Source organism: Saccoglossus kowalevskii, chromosome 6 (assembly GCF_978046115.1).
Source record: "Saccoglossus kowalevskii chromosome 6, keSacKowa6.1, whole genome shotgun sequence".
Lineage (NCBI taxonomy): Eukaryota > Metazoa > Hemichordata > Enteropneusta > Harrimaniidae > Saccoglossus > Saccoglossus kowalevskii.
In genome coordinates this window covers 21334179-21358037 of record NC_140646.1, presented here as the reverse complement: position 1 = coordinate 21358037, position 23859 = coordinate 21334179, and the positions used below count along the sequence as shown (strand labels likewise).

At 41.2% G+C, this 23859-nt stretch overlaps 7 non-coding genes across 7 annotated transcripts; all 7 read left to right on the top strand.

Moving 5' to 3' along the window:
- Window positions 1-3527: 3527 nt before the first annotated feature.
- On the top strand, window positions 3528-3599 carry TRNAH-GUG (transfer RNA histidin (anticodon GUG)). The gene has a single exon. It is a non-coding gene; the product is annotated as a tRNA-His (tRNA).
- A 2009-nt stretch (window positions 3600-5608) lies between these two features.
- On the top strand, window positions 5609-5680 carry TRNAH-GUG (transfer RNA histidin (anticodon GUG)). Its single transcript has one exon. It is a non-coding gene; the product is annotated as a tRNA-His (tRNA).
- Window positions 5681-5869: 189 nt separating this feature from the next.
- On the top strand, window positions 5870-5941 carry TRNAH-GUG (transfer RNA histidin (anticodon GUG)). Its single transcript has one exon. It is a non-coding gene; the product is annotated as a tRNA-His (tRNA).
- A 5141-nt stretch (window positions 5942-11082) lies between these two features.
- TRNAH-GUG (transfer RNA histidin (anticodon GUG)) lies at window positions 11083-11154 on the top strand. Its single transcript has one exon. It is a non-coding gene; the product is annotated as a tRNA-His (tRNA).
- Window positions 11155-11343: 189 nt separating this feature from the next.
- On the top strand, window positions 11344-11415 carry TRNAH-GUG (transfer RNA histidin (anticodon GUG)). The gene has a single exon. It is a non-coding gene; the product is annotated as a tRNA-His (tRNA).
- A 4097-nt stretch (window positions 11416-15512) lies between these two features.
- Window positions 15513-15584, top strand: TRNAH-GUG (transfer RNA histidin (anticodon GUG)). The gene has a single exon. It is a non-coding gene; the product is annotated as a tRNA-His (tRNA).
- Window positions 15585-22565: 6981 nt separating this feature from the next.
- Window positions 22566-22637, top strand: TRNAH-GUG (transfer RNA histidin (anticodon GUG)). The gene has a single exon. It is a non-coding gene; the product is annotated as a tRNA-His (tRNA).
- The last annotated feature ends 1222 nt before the right edge of the window (window positions 22638-23859 follow it).

The window sequence follows — 23859 nt, the reverse complement described above, 5'->3', positions numbered from 1 at the left end:
TCAATTCTTTTCCAGGGTAACAGATTAGCAAACATAATCACGCAGTCATCATAAACTGCAGATTAAATGCAAGATCAATGCACTATACTTATTCGTCGCTTACTGAGTAACACTTGATCCGAACTTGACTGGCTAGTCGTGATCGACTAGTGGTTAGGACATTCCGTTGCGGCCGCAATAACCCAGGTTCGAATCCTGGTCTCGGCAGATTGTGCGATATGTAGTTCTTGTTGTTTTGAGTCGTATTTTGGAATTCTACATTCAATTCCATTTCAGGGTAACAGATTTGCAAACATAATCACGCAGTCATCATAAACTGTAGATTAATGCAAGATCAATGCACTTACTTTTTTGTCGCTTACTGAGTAGCACGTAATTCGAACATGGCTGGCTAGGCGTGATCGTCCAGTGGTTAGGTCATTGCGTTGTGGCCGCAATAACCCTGACTCGAATCCTGGTCTCTGCAGATTGTGCGATATGTCGTTGTTTTGTTTTGATTCGTATTTTTGAATTCTACATTCAATTCTATTCCAGGGTAACAGGTTAGCAAACAAAATCACGCAGTCATCATAAACTTTAGATTAAATGCAAGATCAATGCACTATACATCTTCGTCGCTTACTGAGTAACACTTGATCCGAACATGACTGGCTAGCCGTGATCGTCTAGTGGATAGGACATTCCGTTGTGGCCGCAATAACCCAGGTTCGAATCCTGGTCTGGGCAGATTGTACTATATGTAGAGTTCTTGTTGTTTTGAGTCGTATTTTGGTATTCTACATTCAATTCCATTTCAGAGTAACAGGTTACGAAACATAATCACTCAGTCATCATAAACTGCGGATTAAATGCAAGATCAATGCACTATACATATTCGTCGCTTACTGAATAGCACGTAATTCGAACATGACTGGCTAGCCGTGATCGTCTAGTGGTTAGGACATTGCGTTGTGCCCGCAATAACCCAGGTTCGAATCCTGGTCTCGGCAGATTGTGCGATATGTAGTTCTTGTTGTTTTGAGTCGTATTTTGGGATTCTACATTCAATTCCATTTCAGAGTAACAGGTTACGAAACATAATCACGCAGTCATCATAAACTGCAGATTAAATGCAAGGTCAATGCACTATACATATTCGACGCTTCCTGAGTAGCACGAAATTCGAACATGACTGGCTAGCCGTGATCGTCTAGTGGTTAGGACATTGCGTTGTGGCCGCAATAACCTTGGTTCGAATCCTGGTCTCGGCAGATTGTGCGTTATGTCGTTGTTTTGTTGTTTTGAGTCGAATTTTGGGATTCTACATTCAATTCTTTTCCAGGGTAACAGATTAGCAAACATAATCACGCAGTCATCATAAACTGCAGATTAAATGCAAGATCAATGCACTATACTTATTGGTCGCTTACTGCGTAACACGAAATCCGAATATGACTGGCTCGCCGTGATCGTCTAGTGGTTAGGGCATTGCCTTGTGGCCGCAATAACACAGGTTCGAATGCTGGTCTCGGCTGATTGTCAGATATGTAGTTCTTGTTGTTTTGAGTCGTATTTTGGTGTTCTACATTCAATTCCATTTCAGAGTAACAGGTTAGCAAACATAATCACGCAGTCATCATAAACTGCAGATTAAATGCAAGATCAATGCACTATACTTATTCGTCGCTTACTGAGTAGCACGATATCCGAACATGGCTGGCTAGCCGTGATCGTCTAGTGGTTAGGTCATTGCGTTGTGGCCGCAATAACCCAGATTCGAATCCTGGTCTCGGCAGATTGTGCGATATGTCGTTGTTTTGTTTTGATTCGTATTTTTGAATTCTACATTCAATTCTATTCCAGGGTAACAGGTTAGCAAACATTATCACGCAGTCATCATAAACTGCAGATTAAATGCAAGATCAATGCACTATACATATTCGTCGCTTCATGAGAAGCACGTAATTCGAACATGACTGGCTAGCCGTGATCGTCTAGTGGTTAGGACAGTTCGTTGTGGCCTCAATAACCCAGGTTCGAATCCTGGTCTCGGCAGATTGTGCGTTATGTTTTGTTTTGTTGTTTTGGTCGTATTTTGGGATTCTACATTCAATTCTTTTCCACGGTAACAGGTGAGCAAACATAATCACGCAGTCATCATAAACTGCAGATTAAATGCAATATCAATGCACTATACTTATTCGTCGCTTACTGAGTAGCACGATATCCGAACATGGCTGGATAGCCGTGATCGTCTAGTGGTTAGGTCATTGCGTTGTGGCCGCAATAATCCAGATTCGAATCCTGGTCTCGGCAGATTGTGCGATATGTCGTTGTTTTGTTTTGATTCGTGTTTTTGAATTCTACATTCAATTCTATTCCAGGGTAACAGATTAGCAAACATAATCACGCAGTCATCACAAACTTTAGATTAAATGCAAGATCAATGCACTATACTTATTCGTCGCTTACTGAGTAACACTTGATCCGAACATGACTGGCTTGCCGTGATAGTCTAGTGGTTAGGACATTCCGTTGTGGCCGCAATAACCCAGGTTCGAATCCTGGTCTGGGCAGATTGTGCTATATGTAGTTCTTGTTGTTTTGAGTCGTATTTTGGTATTCTACATTCAATTCCATTTCAGAGTAACAGATTTGCAAACATAATCACGCAGTCATCATTAACTGTAGATTAATGCAAGATCAATGCACTATACATATTCGTCGCTTACTGAGTAGCACGAAATTCGAACATGACTGGCTAGCCGTGATCGTCTTGTGGTTAGGACATTGCGTTGTGCCCGCAATAACCCAGGCTCGAATCCTGGTCTGGGCAGATTGTGCTATATGTAGTTCTTGTTGTTTTGAGTCGTATTTTGGTATTCTACATTCAATTCCATTTCAGAGTAACAGGTTAGCAAACATAATCACGCAGTCATCATAAACTGTAGATTAAATGCAAGATCAATGCACTATACATATTCGTCGCTTCATGAGAAGCACGTAATTCGAACATGACTGCCTTGCCGTGATCGTCTAGTGGTTAGGACATTTCGTTGTGGCCTCAATAACCCAGGTTCGAATCCTGGTCTCGGCAGATTGTGCGTTATGTCGTTGTTTTGTTGTTTTGAGTCGTATTTTGGAATTCTACATTCAATTCCATTTCAGGGTAACAGATTTGCAAACATAATCACGCAGTCATCATAAACTGTAGATTAATGCAAGATCAGTGCACTATACATATTCGTCGCTTACTGAGTAGCACGAAATTCGAACATGACTGGCTAGCCGTGATCGTCTAGTGGTTAGGACATTGCGTTGTGGCCGCAATAACCCAGGTTCTAATCCTGGTCTCGGCAGAATGTGCTATATGTAGATCTTGTTGTTTTGAGTCGTAATTTGGGATTCTACATTCAATTCCATTTCAGAGTCACAGGTTACGAAACATAATCACGCAGTCATCGTAAACTGCCGATTAAATGCAAGATCAATGCACTATACATATTCGTCACTTACTGAATAGCACGTAATTCGAACATGACTGGCTAGCCGTGATCGTCTAGTGGTTAGGACATTGCGTTGTGGCCGCAATAACCCAGGTTCGAATCCTGGTCTCGGCAAATTGTGCGATATGTTGTTGTTTTGAGTCGCATTTTGGAATTCTACATTCAATTCCATTTCAGGGTAACAGATTTGCAAACATAATCACGCAGTCATCATAAACTGTAGATTAAATGCAAGATCAATGCACTATACTTATTCGTCGCTTACTGAGTAACACTTGATCTGAACTTGACTGGCTAGTCGTGATCGTCTAGTGGTTAGGACATTCCGTTGTGGCCGCAATAACCCAGGTTCGAATCCTGGTCTGGGCAGATTGTGCTATATGTAGTTCTTGTTGTTTTGAGTAGCATTTTGGAATTCTACATTCAATTCCATTTCAGGGTAACAGATTTGCAAACATAATCACGCAGTCATCATAAACTGTAGATTAAATGCAAGATCAATGCACTATACTTATTCGTCGCTTACTGAGTAACACTTGATCCGAACTTGACTGGCTAGTCGTGATTGTCTAGTGGTTAGGACATTCCGTTGTGGCCGCAATAACCCAGGTTCGAATCCTGGTCTGGGCAGATTGTGCTATATGTAGTTCTTGTTATTTTGAGTCGTATTTTGGTATTCTACATTCAATTCCATTTCAGAGTAACAGGTTACGAAACATAATCACACAGTCACCATAAACTGCAGATTAAATACAAGATCAATGCACTATACATATTCGTCGCTTCATGAGAAGCACGTAATTCGAACATGACTGCCTTGCCGTGATCGTCTAGTGGTTAGGACATTTCGTTGTGGCCTCAATAACCCAGGTTCGAATCCTGGTCTCGGCAGATTGTGCGTTATGTTTTGTTTTGTTGTTTTGAGTCGTATTTTGGGATTCTACATTCAATTCTTTTCCAGGGTAACAGATTAGCAAACATAATCACGCAGTCATCATAAACTGCAGATTAAATGCAAGATCAATGCACTATACTTATTCGTCGCTTACTGAGTAACACTTGATCCGAACTTGACTGGCTAGTCGTGATCGACTAGTGGTTAGGACATTCCGTTGCGGCCGCAATAACCCAGGTTCGAATCCTGGTCTCGGCAGATTGTGCGATATGTAGTTCTTGTTGTTTTGAGTCGTATTTTGGAATTCTACATTCAATTCCATTTCAGGGTAACAGATTTGCAAACATAATCACGCAGTCATCATAAACTGTAGATTAATGCAAGATCAATGCACTTACTTTTTTGTCGCTTACTGAGTAGCACGTAATTCGAACATGGCTGGCTAGGCGTGATCGTCCAGTGGTTAGGTCATTGCGTTGTGGCCGCAATAACCCAGACTCGAATCCTGGTCTCTGCAGATTGTGCGATATGTCGTTGTTTTGTTTTGATTCGTATTTTTGAATTCTACATTCAATTCTATTCCAGGGTAACAGGTTAGCAAACATAATCACGCAGTCATCATAAACTTTAGATTAAATGCAAGATCAATGCACTATACATATTCGTCACTTACTGAGTAGCACGAAATTCGAACATGACTGGCTAGCCGTGATCGTCTAGTGGTTAGGACATTGCGTTGTGCCCGCAATAACCCAGGCTCGAATCCTGGTCTGGGCAGATTGTGCTATATGTAGTTCTTGTTGTTTTGAGTCGTATTTTGGTATTCTACATTCAATTCCATTTCAGAGTAACAGGTTAGCAAACATAATCACGCAGTCATCATAAACTGTAGATTAAATGCAAGATCAATGCACTATACATATTCGTCGCTTCATGAGAAGCACGTAATTCGAACATGACTGCCTTGCCGTGATCGTCTAGTGGTTAGGACATTTCGTTGTGGCCTCAATAACCCAGGTTCGAATCCTGGTCTCGGCAGATTGTGCGTTATGTCGTTGTTTTGTTGTTTTGAGTCGTATTTTGGAATTCTACATTCAATTCCATTTCAGGGTAACAGATTTGCAAACATAATCACGCAGTCATCATAAACTGTAGATTAATGCAAGATCAGTGCACTATACATATTCGTCGCTTACTGAGTAGCACGAAATTCGAACATGACTGGCTAGCCGTGATCGTCTAGTGGTTAGGACATTGCGTTGTGGCCGCAATAACCCAGGTTCGAATCCTGGTCTCGGCAGATTGTGCTATATGTAGATCTTGTTGTTTTGAGTCGTAATTTGGGATTCTACATTCAATTCCATTTCAGAGTCACAGGTTACGAAACATAATCACGCAGTCATCGTAAACTGCCGATTAAATGCAAGATCAATGCACTATACATATTCGTCACTTACTGAATAGCACGTAATTCGAACATGACTGGCTAGCCGTGATCGTCTAGTGGTTAGGACATTGCGTTGTGGCCGCAATAACCCAGGTTCGAATCCTGGTCTCGGCAAATTGTGCGATATGTTGTTGTTTTGAGTCGCATTTTGGAATTCTACATTCAATTCCATTTCAGGGTAACAGATTTGCAAACATAATCACGCAGTCATCATAAACTGTAGATTAAATGCAAGATCAATGCACTATACTTATTCGTCGCTTACTGAGTAACACTTGATCTGAACTTGACTGGCTAGTCGTGATCGTCTAGTGGTTAGGACATTCCGTTGTGGCCGCAATAACCCAGGTTCGAATCCTGGTCTGGGCAGATTGTGTTATATGTAGTTCTTGTTGTTTTGAGTCGCATTTTGGAATTCTACATTCAATTCCATTTCAGGGTAACAGATTTGCAAACATAATCACGCAGTCATCATATACTGTAGATTAAATGCAAGATCAATGCACTATACTTTTTCGTCGCTTACTGAGTAACACTTGATGCGAACTTGACTGGCTAGTCGTGATCGTCTAGTGGTTAGGACATTCCGTTGTGGCCGCAATAACCCAGGTTCGAATCCTAGTCTGGGCAGATTGTGCTATATGTAGTTCTTGTTGTTTTGAGTCGTATTTTGGTATTCTACATTCAATTCCATTTCAGAGTAACAGGTTACGAAACATAATCACTCAGTCATCATAAACTGCGGATTAAATGCAAGATCAATGCACTATACATATTCGTCACTTACTGAATAGCACGTAATTCGAACATGACTGGCTAGCCGTGATCGTCTAGTGGTTAGGACATTGCGTTGTGCCCGCAATAACCCAGGTTCGAATCCTGGTCTCGGCAGATTGTGCGATATGTAGTTCTTGTTGTTTTGAGTCGTATTTTGGGATTCTACATTCAATTCCATTTCAGAGTAACAGGTTACGAAACATAATCACGCAGTCATCATAAACTGCAGATTAAATGCAAGATCAATGCACTATACTTATTCGTCGCTTACTGAGTAGCACGATATCCGAACATGGCTGGCTAGCCCTGATCGTCTAGTGGTTAGGTCATTGCGTTGTGGCCGCAATAACCCAGATTCGAATCCTGGTCTCGGCAGATTGTGCGATATGTCGTTGTTTTGTTTTGATTCGTATTATTGAATTCTACATTCAATTCTATTCCAGGGTAACAGGTTAGCAAACATAATCACGCAGTCATCATAAACTGCAGATTAAATGCAAAATCAATGCACTATACTTATTGGTCGCTTACTGCGTAACACGAAATCCGAATATGACTGGCTCGCCGTGATCGTCTAGTGGTTAGGGCATTGCGTTGTGGCCGCAATAACACAGGTTCGAATGCTAGTCTCGGCAGATTGTGCGATATGTAGTTCTTGTTGTTTTGAGTCGTATTTTGGTGTTCTACATTCAATTCCATTTCAGAGTAACAGGTTAGCAAACATTATCACGCAGTCATCATAAACTGCAGATTAAATGCAAGATCAATGCACTATACATATTCGTCGCTTCATGAGAAGCACGTAATTCGAACATGACTGCCTTGCCGTGATCGTCTAGTGGTTAGGACAGTTCGTTGTGGCCTCAATAACCCAGGTTCGAATCCTGGTCTCGGCAGATTGTGCGTTATGTTTTGTTTTGTTGTTTTGGTCGTATTTTGGGATTCTACATTCAATTCTTTTCCAGGGTAACAGGTGAGCAAACATAATCACGCAGTCATCATAAACTGCAGATTAAATGCAATATCAATGCACTATACTTATTCGTCGCTTACTGAGTAGCACGATATCCGAACATGGCTGGATAGCCGTGATCGTCTAGTGGTTAGGTCATTGCGTTGTGGCCGCAATAATCCAGATTCGAATCCTGGTCTCGGCAGATTGTGCGATATGTCGTTGCTTTGTTTTGATTCGTGTTTTTGAATTCTACATTCAATTCTATTCCAGGGTAACAGATTAGCAAACATAATCACGCAGTCATCACAAACTTTAGATTAAATGCAAGATCAATGCACTATACTTATTCGTCGCTTACTGAGTAACACTTGATCCGAACATGACTGGCTTGCCATGATCGTCTAGTGGTTAGGACATTCCGTTGTGGCCGCAATAACCCAGGTTCGAATCCTGGTCTGGGCAGATTGTGCTATATGTAGTTCTTGTTGTTTTGAGTCGTATTTTGGTATTCTACATTCAATTCCATTTCAGAGTAACAGATTTGCAAACATAATCACGCAGTCATCATAAACTGTAGATTAATGCAAGATCAATGCACTATACATATTCGTCGCTTACTGAGTAGCACGAAATTCGAACATGACTGGCTAGCCGTGATCGTCTTGTGGTTAGGACATTGCGTTGTGCCCGCAATAACCCAGGCTCGAATCCTGGTCTGGGCAGATTGTGCTATATGTAGTTCTTGTTGTTTTGAGTCGTATTTTGGTATTCTACATTCAATTCCATTTCAGAGTAACAGGTTAGCAAACATAATCACGCAGTCATCATAAACTGTAGATTAAATGCAAGATCAATGCACTATACATATTCGTCGCTTCATGAGAAGCACGTAATTCGAACATGACTGCCTTTCCGTGATCGTCTAGTGGTTAGGACATTTCGTTGTGGCCTCAATAACCCAGGTTCGAATCCTGGTCTCGGCAGATTGTGCGTTATGTTTTGTTTTGTTGTTTTGAGTCGTATTTTGGGATTCTACATTCAATTCTTTTCCAGGGTAACAGGTGAGCAAACATAATCACGCAGTCATCATAAACTGCAGATTAAATGCAATATCAATGCACTATACTTATTCGTCGCTTACTGAGTAGCACGATATCCGAACATGGCTGGCTAGCCGTGATCGTCTAGTGGTTAGGTCATTGTGTTGTGGCCGCAATAACCCAGATTCGAATCCTGGTCTCGGTAGATTGTGCGATAAGTCGTTGTTTTGTTTTGATTCGTATTTTTGAATTCTACATTCAATTCTATTCCAGGGTAACAGGTTAACAAACATAATCACGCAGTCATCATAAACTTTAGATTAAATGCAAGATCAATGCACTATACTTATTGGTCGCTTACTGCGTAACACGAAATCCGAATATGACTGGCTCGCCGTGATCGTCTAGTGGTTAGGGCATTGCGTTGTGGCCGCAATAACCCAGGTTGGAATCCTGGTCTCGGCTGATAGTGCGTTATGTTTTGTTTTGTTGTTTTGAGTCGTATTTTGGGATTCTACATTCAATTCTTTTCCAGGGTAACAGGTGAGCAAACATAATCACACAGTCATCATAAACTTTAGATTAAATGCAAGATCAATGCACTATACTTATTCGTCGCTTACTGAGTAACACTTGATCTGAACATGACTGGCTAGCCGTGATCGTCTAGTGGTTAGGACATTCCGTTGTGGCCGCAATAACCCAGGTTCGAATCCTGGTCTGGGCAGATTGTGCTATATGTAGTTCTTGTTGTTTTGAGTCGTATTTTGGTATTCTACCTTCAATTCCATTTCAGAGTAACAGGTTACGATACATAATCACGCAGTCGTCATAAACTGCAGATTAAATGCAAGATCAATGCACTATACTTATTCGTCACTTACTGAATAGCACGTAATTCGAACATGACTGGCTAGCCGTGATCGTCTAGTGGTTAGGACATTGCGTTGTGCCCGCAATAACTTTGGTTCGAATCCTGGTCTCGGCAGATTGTGCGTTATGTCGTTGTTTTGTTGTTTTGAGTCGTATTTTGGGATTCTACATTCAATTCTTTTCCAAAGTAACAGATTAGCAAACATAATCACGTAGTCATCATAAACTGCAGATTAAATGCAAGATCAATGCACTATACTTATTGGTCGCTTACTGCGTAACACGAAATCCGAATATGACTGGCTCGCCGTGATCGTCTAGTGGTTAGGGCATTGCGTTGTGGCCGCAATAACACAGGTTCGAATGCTGGACTCGGCAGATTGTGCGATATGTAGTTCTTGTTGTTTTGGTCGTATTTTGGGATTCTACATTCAATTCTTTTCCAGGGTAACAGGTGAGCAAACATAATCACGCAGTCATCATAAACTGCAGATTAAATGCAATATCAATGCACTATACTTATTCGTCGCTTACTGAGTAGCACGATATCCGAACATGGCTGGATAGCCGTGATCGTCTAGTGGTTAGGTCATTGCGTTGTGGCCGCAATAATCCAGATTCGAATCCTGGTCTCGGCAGATTGTGCGATATGTCGTTGTTTTGTTTTGATTCGTGTTTTTGAATTCTACATTCAATTCTATTCCAGGGTAACAGATTAGCAAACATAATCACGCAGTCATCACAAACTTTAGATTAAATGCAAGATCAATGCACTATACTTATTCGTCGCTTACTGAGTAACACTTGATCCGAACATGACTGGCTAGCCGTGATCGTCTAGTGGTTAGGACATTCCGTTGTGGTCGCAATAACCCAGGTTCGAATCCTGATCTGGGCAGATTGTACTATATGTAGTTCTTGTTGTTTTGAGTCGTATTTTGGTATTCTACATTCAATTCTTTTCCAGGGTAACAGATTAGCAAACATAATCACGCAGTCATCATAAACTGCAGATTAAATGCAAGATCAATGCACTATACTTATTGGTCGCTTAATGCGTAACACGAAATCAGAATATGACTGGCTCGCCGTGATCGTCTAGTGGTTAGGGCATTGCGTTGTGGCCGCAATAACACTGGTTCAAATGCTGGTCTCGGCAGATTGTGCGATATGTAGTTCTTGTTGTTTTGAGTCGTATTTTGGTATTCTACATTCAATTCCATTTCAGAGTAACAGGTTAGCAAACATAATCACGCAGTCATCATAAACTGTAGATTAAATGCATTATCAATGCACTATACTTATTCGTCGCTTACTGAGTAGCACCTAATCAGAACATGACTGGTTGGTCGTGATCGTCTCGTGGATAGGATATTGCATTGTGAACGCAATAACCCAGGTTCGAATCCTGGTCTCGGCAGATTGTGCGTTATGTCGTTGTTTTGTTGTTTTGAGTCGTATTTTGGAATTCTACATTCAATTCCATTTCAGGGTAACAGATTTGCAAACATAATCACGCAGTCATCATAAACTGTAGATTAATGCAAGATCAGTGTACTATACATATTCGTCGCTTACTGAGTAGCACGAAATTCGAACATGACTGGCTAGCCGTGATCGTCTAGTGGTTAGGACATTGCGTTGTGGCCGCAATAACCCAGGTTCGAATCCTGGTCTCGGCAGATTGTGCTATATGTAGATCTTGTTGTTTTGAGTCGTAATTTGGGATTCTACATTCAATTCCATTTCAGAGTCACAGGTTACGAAACATAATCACGCAGTCATCGTAAACTGCCGATTAAATGCAAGATCAATGCACTATACATATTCGTCACTTACTGAATAGCACGTAATTCGAACATGACTGGCTAGCCGTGATCGTCTAGTGGTTAGGACATTGCGTTGTGGCCGCAATAACCCAGGTTCGAATCCTGGTCTCGGCAAATTGTGCGATATGTTGTTTTTGTTGTTGTTTTGAGTCGCACTTTGGAATTCTACATTCAATTCCATTTCAGGGTAATAGATTTGCAAACATAATCACGCAGTCATCATAAACTGTAGATTAAATGCAAGATCAATGCACTATACTTATTCGTCGCTTACTGAGTAACACTTGATCTGAACTTGACTGGCTAGTCGTGATCGTCTAGTGGTTAGGACATTCCGTTGTGGCCGCAATAACCCAGGTTCGAACCCTGGTCTGGGCAGATTGTGCTATATGTAGTTCTTGATGTTTTGAGTCGCATTTTGGAATTCTACATTCAATTCCATTTCAGGGTAACAGATTTGCAAACATAATCACGCAGTCATCATAAACTGTAGATTAAATGCAAGATCAATGCACTATACTTTTTCGTCGCTTACTGAGTAACACTTGATCCGAACTTGACTGGCTAGTCGTGATCGTCTAGTGGTTAGGACATTCCGTTGTGGCCGCAATAACCCAGGTTCAAATCCTGGTCTGGGCAGATTGTGCTATATGTAGTTCTTGTTGTTTTGAGTCGTATTTTGGTATTCTACATTCAATTCCATTTCAGAGTAACAGGTTACGAAACATAATCACACAGTCACCATAAACTGCAGATTAAATGCAAGATCAATGCACTATACATATTCGTCGCTTCATGAGAAGCACGTAATTCGAACATGACTGCCTTGCCGTGATCGTCTAGTGGTTAGGACATTTCGTTGTGGCCTCAATAACCCAGGTTCGAATCCTGGTCTCGGCAGATTGTGCGTTATGTTTTGTTTTGTTGTTTTGAGTCGTATTTTGGGATTCTACATTCAATTCTTTTCCAGGGTAACAGATTAGCAAACATAATCACGCAGTCATCATAAACTGCAGATTAAATGCAAGATCAATGCACTATACTTATTCGTCGCTTACTGAGTAACACTTGATCCGAACTTGACTGGCTAGTCGTGATCGACTAGTGGTTAGGACATTCCGTTGCGGCCGCAATAACCCAGGTTCGAATCCTGGTCTCGGCAGATTGTGCGATATGTAGTTCTTGTTGTTTTGAGTCGTATTTTGGAATTCTACATTCAATTCCATTTCAAGGTAACAGATTTGCAAACATAATCACGCAGTCATCATAAACTGTAGATTAATGCAAGATCAATGCACTTACTTTTTTGTCGCTTACTGAGTAGCACGTAATTCGAACATGGCTGGCTAGGCGTGATCGTCCAGTGGTTAGGTCATTGCGTTGTGGCCGCAATAACCCAGACTCGAATCCTGGTCTCTGCAGATTGTGCGATATGTCGCTGTTTTGTTTTGATTCGTATTTTTGAATTCTACATTCAATTCTATTCCAGGGTAACAGGTTAGCAAACATAATCACGCAGTCATCATAAACTTTAGATTAAATGCAAGATCAATGCACTATACATCTTCGTCGCTTACTGAGTAACACTTGATCCGAACATGACTGGCTAGCCGTGATCGTCTAGTGGTTAGGACATTCCGTTGTGGCCGCAATAACCCAGGTTAGAATCCTGGTCTGGGCAGATTGTACTATATGTAGTTCTTGTTGTTTTGAGTCGTATTTTGGTATTCTACATTCAATTCCATTTCAGAGTAACAGGTTACGAAACATAATCACTCAGTCATCATAAACTGCGGATTAAATGCAAGATCAATGCACTATACATATTCGTCACTTACTGAATAGCACGTAATTCGAACATGACTGGCTAGCCGTGATCGTCTAGTGGTTAGGACATTGCGTTGTGCCCGCAATAACCCAGGTTCGAAACCTGGTCTCGGCAGATTGTGCGATATGTAGTTCTTGTTGTTTTGAGTCGTCTTTTGGGATTCTACATTCAATTCCATTTCAGAGCAACAGGTTACGAAACATAATCACACAGTCATCATTAAATGCAAGATCAATGCACTATACATATTCGACGCTTCCTGAGTAGCACGTAATTCGAACATGACTGGCTAGCCGTGAACGTCTAGTGGTTAGGACATTGCGTTGTGGCCGCAATAACCTTTGTTCGAATCCTGGTCTCGGCAGATTGTGCGTTATGTCGTTGTTTTGTTGTTTTGAGTCGTATTTTGGGATTCTACATTCAATTTTATTCCAGGGTAACAGATTAGCAAACATAATCACGCAGTCATCATAAACTGCAGATTAAATGCAAGATCAATGCACTATACTTATTGGTCGCTTAATGCGTAACACGAAACCCGAATATGACTGGCTCGCCGTGATCGTCTAGTGGTTAGGGCATTGCGTTGTGGCCGCAATAACACAGGTTCGAATGCTGGTCTCGGCAGATTGTGCGATATGTAGTTCTTGTTGTTTTGAGTCGTATTTTGGTATTCTACATTCAATTTCATTTCAGAGTAACAGGTTAGCAAACATAATCACGCAGTCATCATAAACTGTAGATTAAATGCATTATCAATGCACTATACATATTCGACGCTTCCTGAGTAGCACGTAATTCGAACATGACTGGCTAGCCGTGAACGTCTAGTGGTTAGGACATTGCGTTGTGGCCGCAATAACCTTTGTTCGAATCCTGGTCTCGGCAGATTGTGCGTTATGTCGTTGTTTTGTTGTTTTGAGTCGTATTTTGGGATTCTACATTCAATTCTATTCCAGGGTAACAGATTAGCAAACATAATCACGCAGTCATCATAAACTGCAGATTAAATGCAAGATCAATGCACTATACTTATTGGTCGCTTAATGCGTAACACGAAATCCGAATATGACTGGCTCGCCGTGATCGTCTAGTGGTTAGGGAATTGCGTTGTGGCCGCAATAACACAGGTTCGAATGCTGGTCTCGGCAGATTGTGCGATATGTAGTTCTTGTTGTTTTGAGTCGTATTTTGGAATTCTACATTCAATTCCATTTCAGGGTAACAGATTTGCAAACATAATCACGCAGTCATCATAAACTGTAGATTAATGCAAGATCAATGCACTTACTTTTTTGTCGCTTACTGAGTAGCACGTAATTCGAACATGGCTGGCTAGGCGTGATCGTCCAGTGGTTAGGACATTGCGTTGTGGCCGCAATAACCCAGGTTCGAATCCTGGTCTCGGCAAATTGTGCGATATGTTGTTTTTGTTGTTGTTTTGAGTCGCATTTTGGAATTCTACATTCAATTCCATTTCAGGGTAACAGATTTGCAAACATAATCACGCAGTCATCATAAACTGTAGATTAAATGCAAGATCAATGCACTATACTTATTCGTCGCTTACTGAGTAACACTTGATCCGAACTTGACTGGCTAGTCGTGATCGTCTAGTGGTTAGGACATTCCGTTGTGGCCGCAATAACCCAGGTTCGAATCCTGGTCTGGGCAGATTGTGCAATATGTAGTTCTTGTTGTTTTGAGTCGTATTTTGGTATTCTACATTCAATTCCATTTCAGAGTAACAGGTTACGAAACATAATCACACAGTCACCATAAACTGCAGATTAAATGCAAGATCAATGCACTATACATATTCGTCGCTTCATGAGAAGCACGTAATTCGAACATGACTGCCTTGCCGTGATCGTCTAGTGGTTAGGACATTTCGTTGTGGCCTCAATAACCCAGGTTCGAATCCTGGTCTCGGCAGATTGTGCCTTATGTTTTGTTTTGTTGTTTTGAGTCGTATTTTGGGATTCTACATTCAATTCTTTTCCAGGGTAACAGATTAGCAAACATAATCACGCAGTCATCATAAACTGTAGATTAATGCAAGATCAATGCACTTACTTTTTTGTCGCTTACTGAGTAGCACGTAATTCGAACATGGCTGGCTAGGCGTGATCGTCCAGTGGTTAGGTCATTGCGTTGTGGCCGCAATAACCCAGACTCGAATCCTGGTCTCTGCAGATTGTGCGATATGTCGTTGTTTTGTTTTGATTCGTATTTTTGAATTCTACATTCAATTCTATTCCAGGGTAACAGGTTAGCAAACATAATCACGCAGTCATCATTAACTTTAGATTAAATGCAAGATCAATGCACTATACATCTTCGTCGCTTACTGAGTAACACTTAATCCGAACTTGACTGGCTAGCCGTGATCGTCTAGTGGTTAGGACATTGCGTTGTGGCCGCAATAACCCAGGTTCGAATCCTGGTCTCGGCAGATTGTGCGTTATGTTTTGTTTTGTTGTTTTGAGTCGTATTTTGGGATTCTACATTCAATACCATTTCAGGGTAACAGATTTGCAAACATAATCACGCAGTCATCATAAACTGTAGATTAATGCAAGATCAGTGCACTATACATATTCGTCGCTTACTGAGTAGCACGAAATTCGAACATGACTGGCTAGCCGTGATCGTCTAGTGGTTAGGACATTGCGTTGTGCCCGCAATAACCCAGGTTCGAATCCTGGTCTCGGCAGATTGTGCTATATGTAGATCTTGTTGTTTTGTGTCGTAATTTGGGATTCTACATTCAATTCCATTTCAGAGTCACAGGTTACGAAACATAATCACGCAGTCATCGTAAACTGCTGATTAAATGCAAGATCAATGCACTATACATATTCGACGCTTCCTGAGTAGCACGTAATTCGAACATGACTGGCTAGCCGTGAACGTCTAGTGGTTAGGACATTGCGTTGTGGCCGCAATAACCTTTGTTCGAATCCTGGTCTCGGCAGATTGTGCGTTATGTCGTTGTTTTGTTGTTTTGAGTCGTATTATGGGATTCTACATTCAATTTTATTCCAGGGTAACAGATTAGCAAACATAATCACGCAGTCATCATAAACTGCAGATTAAATGCAAGATCAATGCACTATACTTATTGGTCGCTTAATGCGTAACACGAAACCCGAATATGACTGGCTCGCCGTGATCGTCTAGTGGTTAGGGCATTGCGTTGTGGCCGCAATAACACAGGTTCGAATGCTGGTCTCGGCAGATTGTGCGATATGTAGTTCTTGTTGTTTTGAGTCGTATTTTGGTATTCTACATTCAATTTCATTTCAGAGTAACAGGTTAGCAAACATAATCACGCAGTCATCATAAACTGTAGATTAAATGCATTATCAATGCACTATACATATTCGACGCTTCCTGAGTAGCACGTAATTCGAACATGACTGGCTAGCCGTGAACGTCTAGTGGTTAGGACATTGCGTTGTGGCCGCAATAACCTTTGTTCGAATCCTGGTCTCGGCAGATTGTGCGTTATGTCGTTGTTTTGTTGTTTTGAGTCGTATTTTGGGATTCTACATTCAATTCTATTCCAGGGTAACAGATTAGCAAACATAATCACGCAGTCATCATAAACTGCAGATTAAATGCAAGATCAATGCACTATACTTATTGGTCGCTTAATGCGTAACACGAAATCCGAATATGACTGGCTCGCCGTGATCGTCTAGTGGTTAGGGAATTGCGTTGTGGCCGCAATAACACAGGTTCGAATGCTGGTCTCGGCAGATTGTGCGATATGTAGTTCTTGTTGTTTTGAGTCGTATTTTGGAATTCTACATTCAATTCCATTTCAGGGTAACAGATTTGCAAACATAATCACGCAGTCATCATAAACTGTAGATTAATGCAAGATCAATGCACTTACTTTTTTGTCGCTTACTGAGTAGCACGTAATTCGAACATGGCTGGCTAGGCGTGATCGTCCAGTGGTTAGGACATTGCGTTGTGGCCGCAATAACCCAGGTTCGAATCCTGGTCTCGGCAAATTGTGCGATATGTTGTTTTTGTTGTTGTTTTGAGTCGCATTTTGGAATTCTACATTCAATTCCATTTCAGGGTAACAGATTTGCAAACATAATCACGCAGTCATCATAAACTGTAGATTAAATGCAAGATCAATGCACTATACTTATTCGTCGCTTACTGAGTAACACTTGATCCGAACTTGACTGGCTAGTCGTGATCGTCTAGTGGTTAGGACATTCCGTTGTGGCCGCAATAACCCAGGTTCGAATCCTGGTCTGGGCAGATTGTGCAATATGTAGTTCTTGTTGTTTTGAGTCGTATTTTGGTATTCTACATTCAATTCCATTTCAGAGTAACAGGTTACGAAACATAATCACACAGTCACCATAAACTGCAGATTAAATGCAAGATCAATGCACTATACATATTCGTCGCTTCATGAGAAGCACGTAATTCGAACATGACTGCCTTGCCGTGATCGTCTAGTGGTTAGGACATTTCGTTGTGGCCTCAATAACCCAGGTTCGAATCCTGGTCTCGGCAGATTGTGCCTTATGTTTTGTTTTGTTGTTTTGAGTCGTATTTTGGGATTCTACATTCAATTCTTTTCCAGGGTAACAGATTAGCAAACATAATCACGCAGTCATCATAAACTGTAGATTAATGCAAGATCAATGCACTTACTTTTTTGTCGCTTACTGAGTAGCACGTAATTCGAACATGGCTGGCTAGGCGTGATCGTCCAGTGGTTAGGTCATTGCGTTGTGGCCGCAATAACCCAGACTCGAATCCTGGTCTCTGCAGATTGTGCGATATGTCGTTGTTTTGTTTTGATTCGTATTTTTGAATTCTACATTCAATTCTATTCCAGGGTAACAGGTTAGCAAACATAATCACGCAGTCATCATTAACTTTAGATTAAATGCAAGATCAATGCACTATACATCTTCGTCGCTTACTGAGTAACACTTAATCCGAACTTGACTGGCTAGCCGTGATCGTCTAGTGGTTAGGACATTGCGTTGTGGCCACAATAACCCAGGTTCGAATCCTGGTCTCGGCAGATTGTGCGTTATGTTTTGTTTTGTTGTTTTGAGTCGTATTTTGGGATTCTACATTCAATACCATTTCAGGGTAACAGATTTGCAAACATAATCACGCAGTCATCATAAACTGTAGATTAATGCAAGATCAGTGCACTATACATATTCGTCGCTTACTGAGTAGCACGAAATTCGAACATGACTGGCTAGCCGTGATCGTCTAGTGGTTAGGACATTGCGTTGTGCCCGCAATAACCCAGGTTCGAATCCTGGTCTCGGCAGATTGTGCTATATGTAGATCTTGTTGTTTTGTGTCGTAATTTGGGATTCTACATTCAATTCCATTTCAGAGTCACAGGTTACGAAACATAATCACGCAGTCATCGTAAACTGCTGATTAAATGCAAGATCAATGCACTATACATATTCGACGCTTCCTGAGTAGCACGTAATTCGAACATGACTGGCTAGCCGTGAACGTCTAGTGGTTAGGACATTGCGTTGTGGCCGCAATAACCTTTGTTCGAATCCTGGTCTCGGCAGATTGTGCGTTATGTCGTTGTTTTGTTGTTTTGAGTCGTATTATGGGATTCTACATTCAATTTTATTCCAGGGTAACAGATTAGCAAACATAATCACGCAGTCATCATAAACTGCAGATTAAATGCAAGATCAATGCACTATACTTATTGGTCGCTTAATGCGTAACACGAAACCCGAATATGACTGGCTCGCCGTGATCGTCTAGTGGTTAGGGCATTGCGTTGTGGCCGCAATAACACAGGTTCGAATGCTGGTCTCGGCAGATTGTGCGATATGTAGTTCTTGTTGTTTTGAGTCGTATTTTGGTATTCTACATTCAATTTCATTTCAGAGTAACAGGTTAGCAAACATAATCACGCAGTCATCATAAACTGTAGATTAAATGCATTATCAATGCACTATACATATTCGACGCTTCCTGAGTAGCACGTAATTCGAACATGACTGGCTAGCCGTGAACGTCTAGTGGTTAGGACATTGCGTTGTGGCCGCAATAACCTTTGTTCGAATCCTGGTCTCGGCAGATTGTGCGTTATGTCGTTGTTTTGTTGTTTTGAGTCGTATTTTGGGATTCTACATTCAATTCTATTCCAGGGTAACAGATTAGCAAACATAATCACGCAGTCATCATAAACTGCAGATTAAATGCAAGATCAATGCACTATACTTATTGGTCGCTTAATGCGTAACACGAAATCCGAATATGACTGGCTCGCCGTGATCGTCTAGTGGTTAGGGAATTGCGTTGTGGCCGCAATAACACAGGTTCGAATGCTGGTCTCGGCAGATTGTGCGATATGTAGTTCTTGTTGTTTTGAGTCGTATTTTGGAATTCTACATTCAATTCCATTTCAGGGTAACAGATTTGCAAACATAATCACGCAGTCATCATAAACTGTAGATTAATGCAAGATCAATGCACTTACTTTTTTGTCGCTTACTGAGTAGCACGTAATTCGAACATGGCTGGCTAGGCGTGATCGTCCAGTGGTTAGGACCTTGCGTTGTGGCCGCAATAACCCAGGTTCGAATCCTGGTCTCGGCAAATTGTGCGATATGTTGTTTTTGTTGTTGTTTTGAGTCGCATTTTGGAATTCTACATTCAATTCCATTTCAGGGTAACAGATTTGCAAACATAATCACGCAGTCATCATAAACTGTAGATTAAATGCAAGATCAATGCACTATACTTATTCGTCGCTTACTGAGTAACACTTGATCCGAACTTGACTGGCTAGTCGTGATCGTCTAGTGGTTAGGACATTCCGTTGTGCCCGCAATAACCCAGGTTCGAATCCTGGTCTGGGCAGATTGTGCAATATGTAGTTCTTGTTGTTTTGAGTCGTATTTTGGTATTCTACATTCAATTCCATTTCAGAGTAACAGGTTACGAAACATAATCACACAGTCACCATAAACTGCAGATTAAATGCAAGATCAATGCACTATACATATTCGTCGCTTCATGAGAAGCACGTAATTCGAACATGACTGCCTTGCCGTGATCGTCTAGTGGTTAGGACATTTCGTTGTGGCCTCAATAACCCAGGTTCGAATCCTGGTCTCGGCAGATTGTGCGTTATGTTTTGTTTTGTTGTTTTGAGTCGTATTTTGGGATTCTACATTCAATTCTTTTCCAGGGTAACAGATTAGCAAACATAATCACGCAGTCATCATAAACTGCAGATTAAATGCAAGATCAATGCACTATACTTATTCGTCGCTTACTGAGTAACACTTGATCCGAACTTGACTGGCTAGTCGTGATCGACTAGTGGTTAGGACATTCCGTTGCGGCCGCAATAACCCAGGTTCGAATCCTGGTCTCGGCAGATTGTGCGATATGTAGTTCTTGTTGTTTTGAGTCGTATTTTGGAATTCTACATTCAATTCCATTTCAGGGTAACAGATTTGCAAACATAATCACGCAGTCATCATAAACTGTAGATTAATGCAAGATCAATGCACTTACTTTTTTGTCGCTTACTGAGTAGCACGTAATTCGAACATGGCTGGCTAGGCGTGATCGTCCAGTGGTTAGGTCATTGCGTTGTGGCCGCAATAACCCAGACTCGAATCCTGGTCTCTGCAGATTGTGCGATATGTCGTTGTTTTGTTTTGATTCGTATTTTGGGATTCTACATTCAATTCTTTTCCAGGGTAACAGGTGAGCAAACATAATCATGCAGTCATCATAAACTGCAGATTAAATGCAATATCAATGCACTATACATATTCGACGCTTCCTGAGTAGCACGTAATTCGAACATGACTGGCTAGCCGTGATCGTCTAGTGGTTAGGACATTGCGTTGTGGCCGCAATAACCTTGGTTCGAATCCTGGTCTCGGCAGATTGTGCGTTATGTCGTTGTTTTGTTGTTTTGAGTCGTATTTTGGGATTCTACATTCAATTCTATTCCAGGGTAACAGATTAGTAAACATAATCACGCAGTCATCATAAACTGCAGATAAAATGCAAGATTAATGCACTATACTTATTGGTCGCTTACTGCGTAACACGAAATCCGAATATGACTGGCTCGCCGTGATCGTCTAGTGGTTAGGGCATTGCGTTGTGGCCGCAATAACACAGGTTCGAATGCTGGTCTCGGCAGATTGTGCTATATGTAGTTCTTGTTGTTTTGAGTCGTATTTTGGTATTCTACATTCAATTCCATTTCAGAGTAACAGATTTGCAAACATAATCACGCAGTCATCATAAACTGTAGATTAATGCAAGATCAATGCACTATGCTTATTCGTCGCTTACTGAGTAACACTTGATCCGAACTTGACTGGCTAGCCGTGATCGTCTAGTGGTTAGGACATTCCGTTGTGGCCGCAATAACCCAGGTTCGAATCCTGGTCTGGGCAGATTGTGCTATATGTAGTTCTTGTTGTTTTGAGTCGTATTTTGGTATTCTACATTCAATTCCATTTCAGAGTAACAGGTTACGAAACATAATCACGCAGTCATCATAAACTGCAGATTAAATGCAAGATCAATGCACTATACATATTCGTCGCTTCATGAGAAGCACGCAATTCGAACATGACTGCCTTGCGTGATCGTCTAGTGGGTAGGACATTTCGTTGTGGCCTCAATAACCCAGGTTCGAATCGTGGTCTCGGCAGATTGTGCGTTATGTATTGTTTTGTTGTTTTGAGTCGTATTTTGGGAATCTACATTCAATACTTTTCCAGGGTAACAGGTGAGCAAACATAATCACGCAGTCATCATAAACTGCAGATTAAATGCAATATCAATGCACTATACTTATTCGTCGCTTACTGAGTAGCACGATATCCGAACATGGCTGGCTAGCCGTGATCGTCTAGTGGTTAGGTCATTGCGTTGTGGCCGCAATAACCCAGATTCGAATCCTGGTCTCGGCAGATTGTGCGATATGTCGTTGTTTTGTTTTGATTCGTATTTTTGAATTCTACATTCAATTCTATTCCAGGGTAACAGGTTAGCAAACATAATCACGCAGTCATCATAAACTTTAGATTAAATGCAAGATCAATGCACTCTACTTATTCGTCGCTTACTGACTAACATTTAATCCGAACATGACTGGCTAGCCGTGATCGTCTAGTGGTTAGGACATTGCGTTGTGGCCGCAATAACCCAGGTTCGAATCCTGGTCTGGGCAGATTATGCTATATGTATTTCTTGTTGTTTTGAGTCGTATTTTGGTATTCTACATTTAATTCCATTTCAGAGTAACAGGTTACGAAACATAATCACGCAGTCATCATAAACTGCAGATTAAATGCAAGATCAATGCACTATACATATTCGTCACTTACTGAATAGCACGAAATTCGAACACGACAGGCTAGCCGTGATCGTCTAGTGGTTAGGACATTGCGTTGTGCCCGCAATAACCCAGGTTCGAATCCTGGTCTCGGCAGATTGTGCGATATGTAGTTCTTGTTGTTTTGAGTCGTATTTTGGGATTCTACATTCAATTCCATTTCAGAGTAACAGGTTATGAAACATAATCACGCAGTCATCATAAACTGCAGATTAAATGCAAGATCAATGCACTATATTTATTCGTCGCTTACTGAGTAACACTTGATTCGAACTTGACGGGCTAGCCGTGATCGTCTAGTGGTTAGGACATTCCGTTGTGGCCGCAATAACCCAGGTTCGAATCCTGGTCTGGGCAGATTGTGCTATCTGTAGTTCTTGTTGTTTTGAGTCGTATTTTGGTATTCTACATTCAATTTCATTTCAGAGTAACAGGTTACGAAACATAATCACACAGTCATCATAAATTGCAGATTAAATGCAAGATCAATGCACTATACATACTCGTCGCTTCATGAGAAGCACGTAATTCGAACATGACTGCCTTGCCGTGATCGTCTAGTGGTTAGGAAATTTCGTTGTGGCCTCAATAACCCAGGTTCGAATCCTGGTCTCGGCAGATTGTTCGTTATGTTTTGTTTTGTTGTTTTGAGTCGTATTTTGGGATTCTACATTCAATTCTTTTCCAGGGTAACAGGTGAGCAAACATAATCATGCAGTCATCATAAACTGCAGATTAAATGCAATATCAATGCACTATACATATTCGACGCTTCCTGAGTAGTACGTAATTCGAACATGACTGGCTAGCCGTGATCGTCTAGTGGTTAGGACATTGCGTTGTGGCCGCAATAACCTTGGTTCGAATCCTGGTCTCGGCAGATTGTGCGTTATGTCGTTGTTTTGTTGTTTTGAGTCGTATTTTGGGATTCTACATTCAATTCTATTCCAGGGTAACAGATTAGTAAACATAATCACGCAGTCATCATAAACTGCAGATAAAATGCAAGATTAATGCACTATACTTATTGGTCGCTTACTGCGTAACACGAAATCCGAATATGACTGGCTCGCCGTGATCGTCTAGTGGTTAGGGCATTGCGTTGTGGCCGCAATAACACATTTTCGAATGCTGGTCTCGGCAGATTGTGCGATATGTAGTTCTTGATGTTTTGAGTCGTATTTCGGTATTCTACATTCAATTCCATTTCAGAGTAACAGGTTAGCAAACATAATCACGCAGTCATCATAAACTTTAGATTAAATGCAAGAACAATGCACTATACTTATTCTTCGCTTACTGAGCAACAATTCCCCGT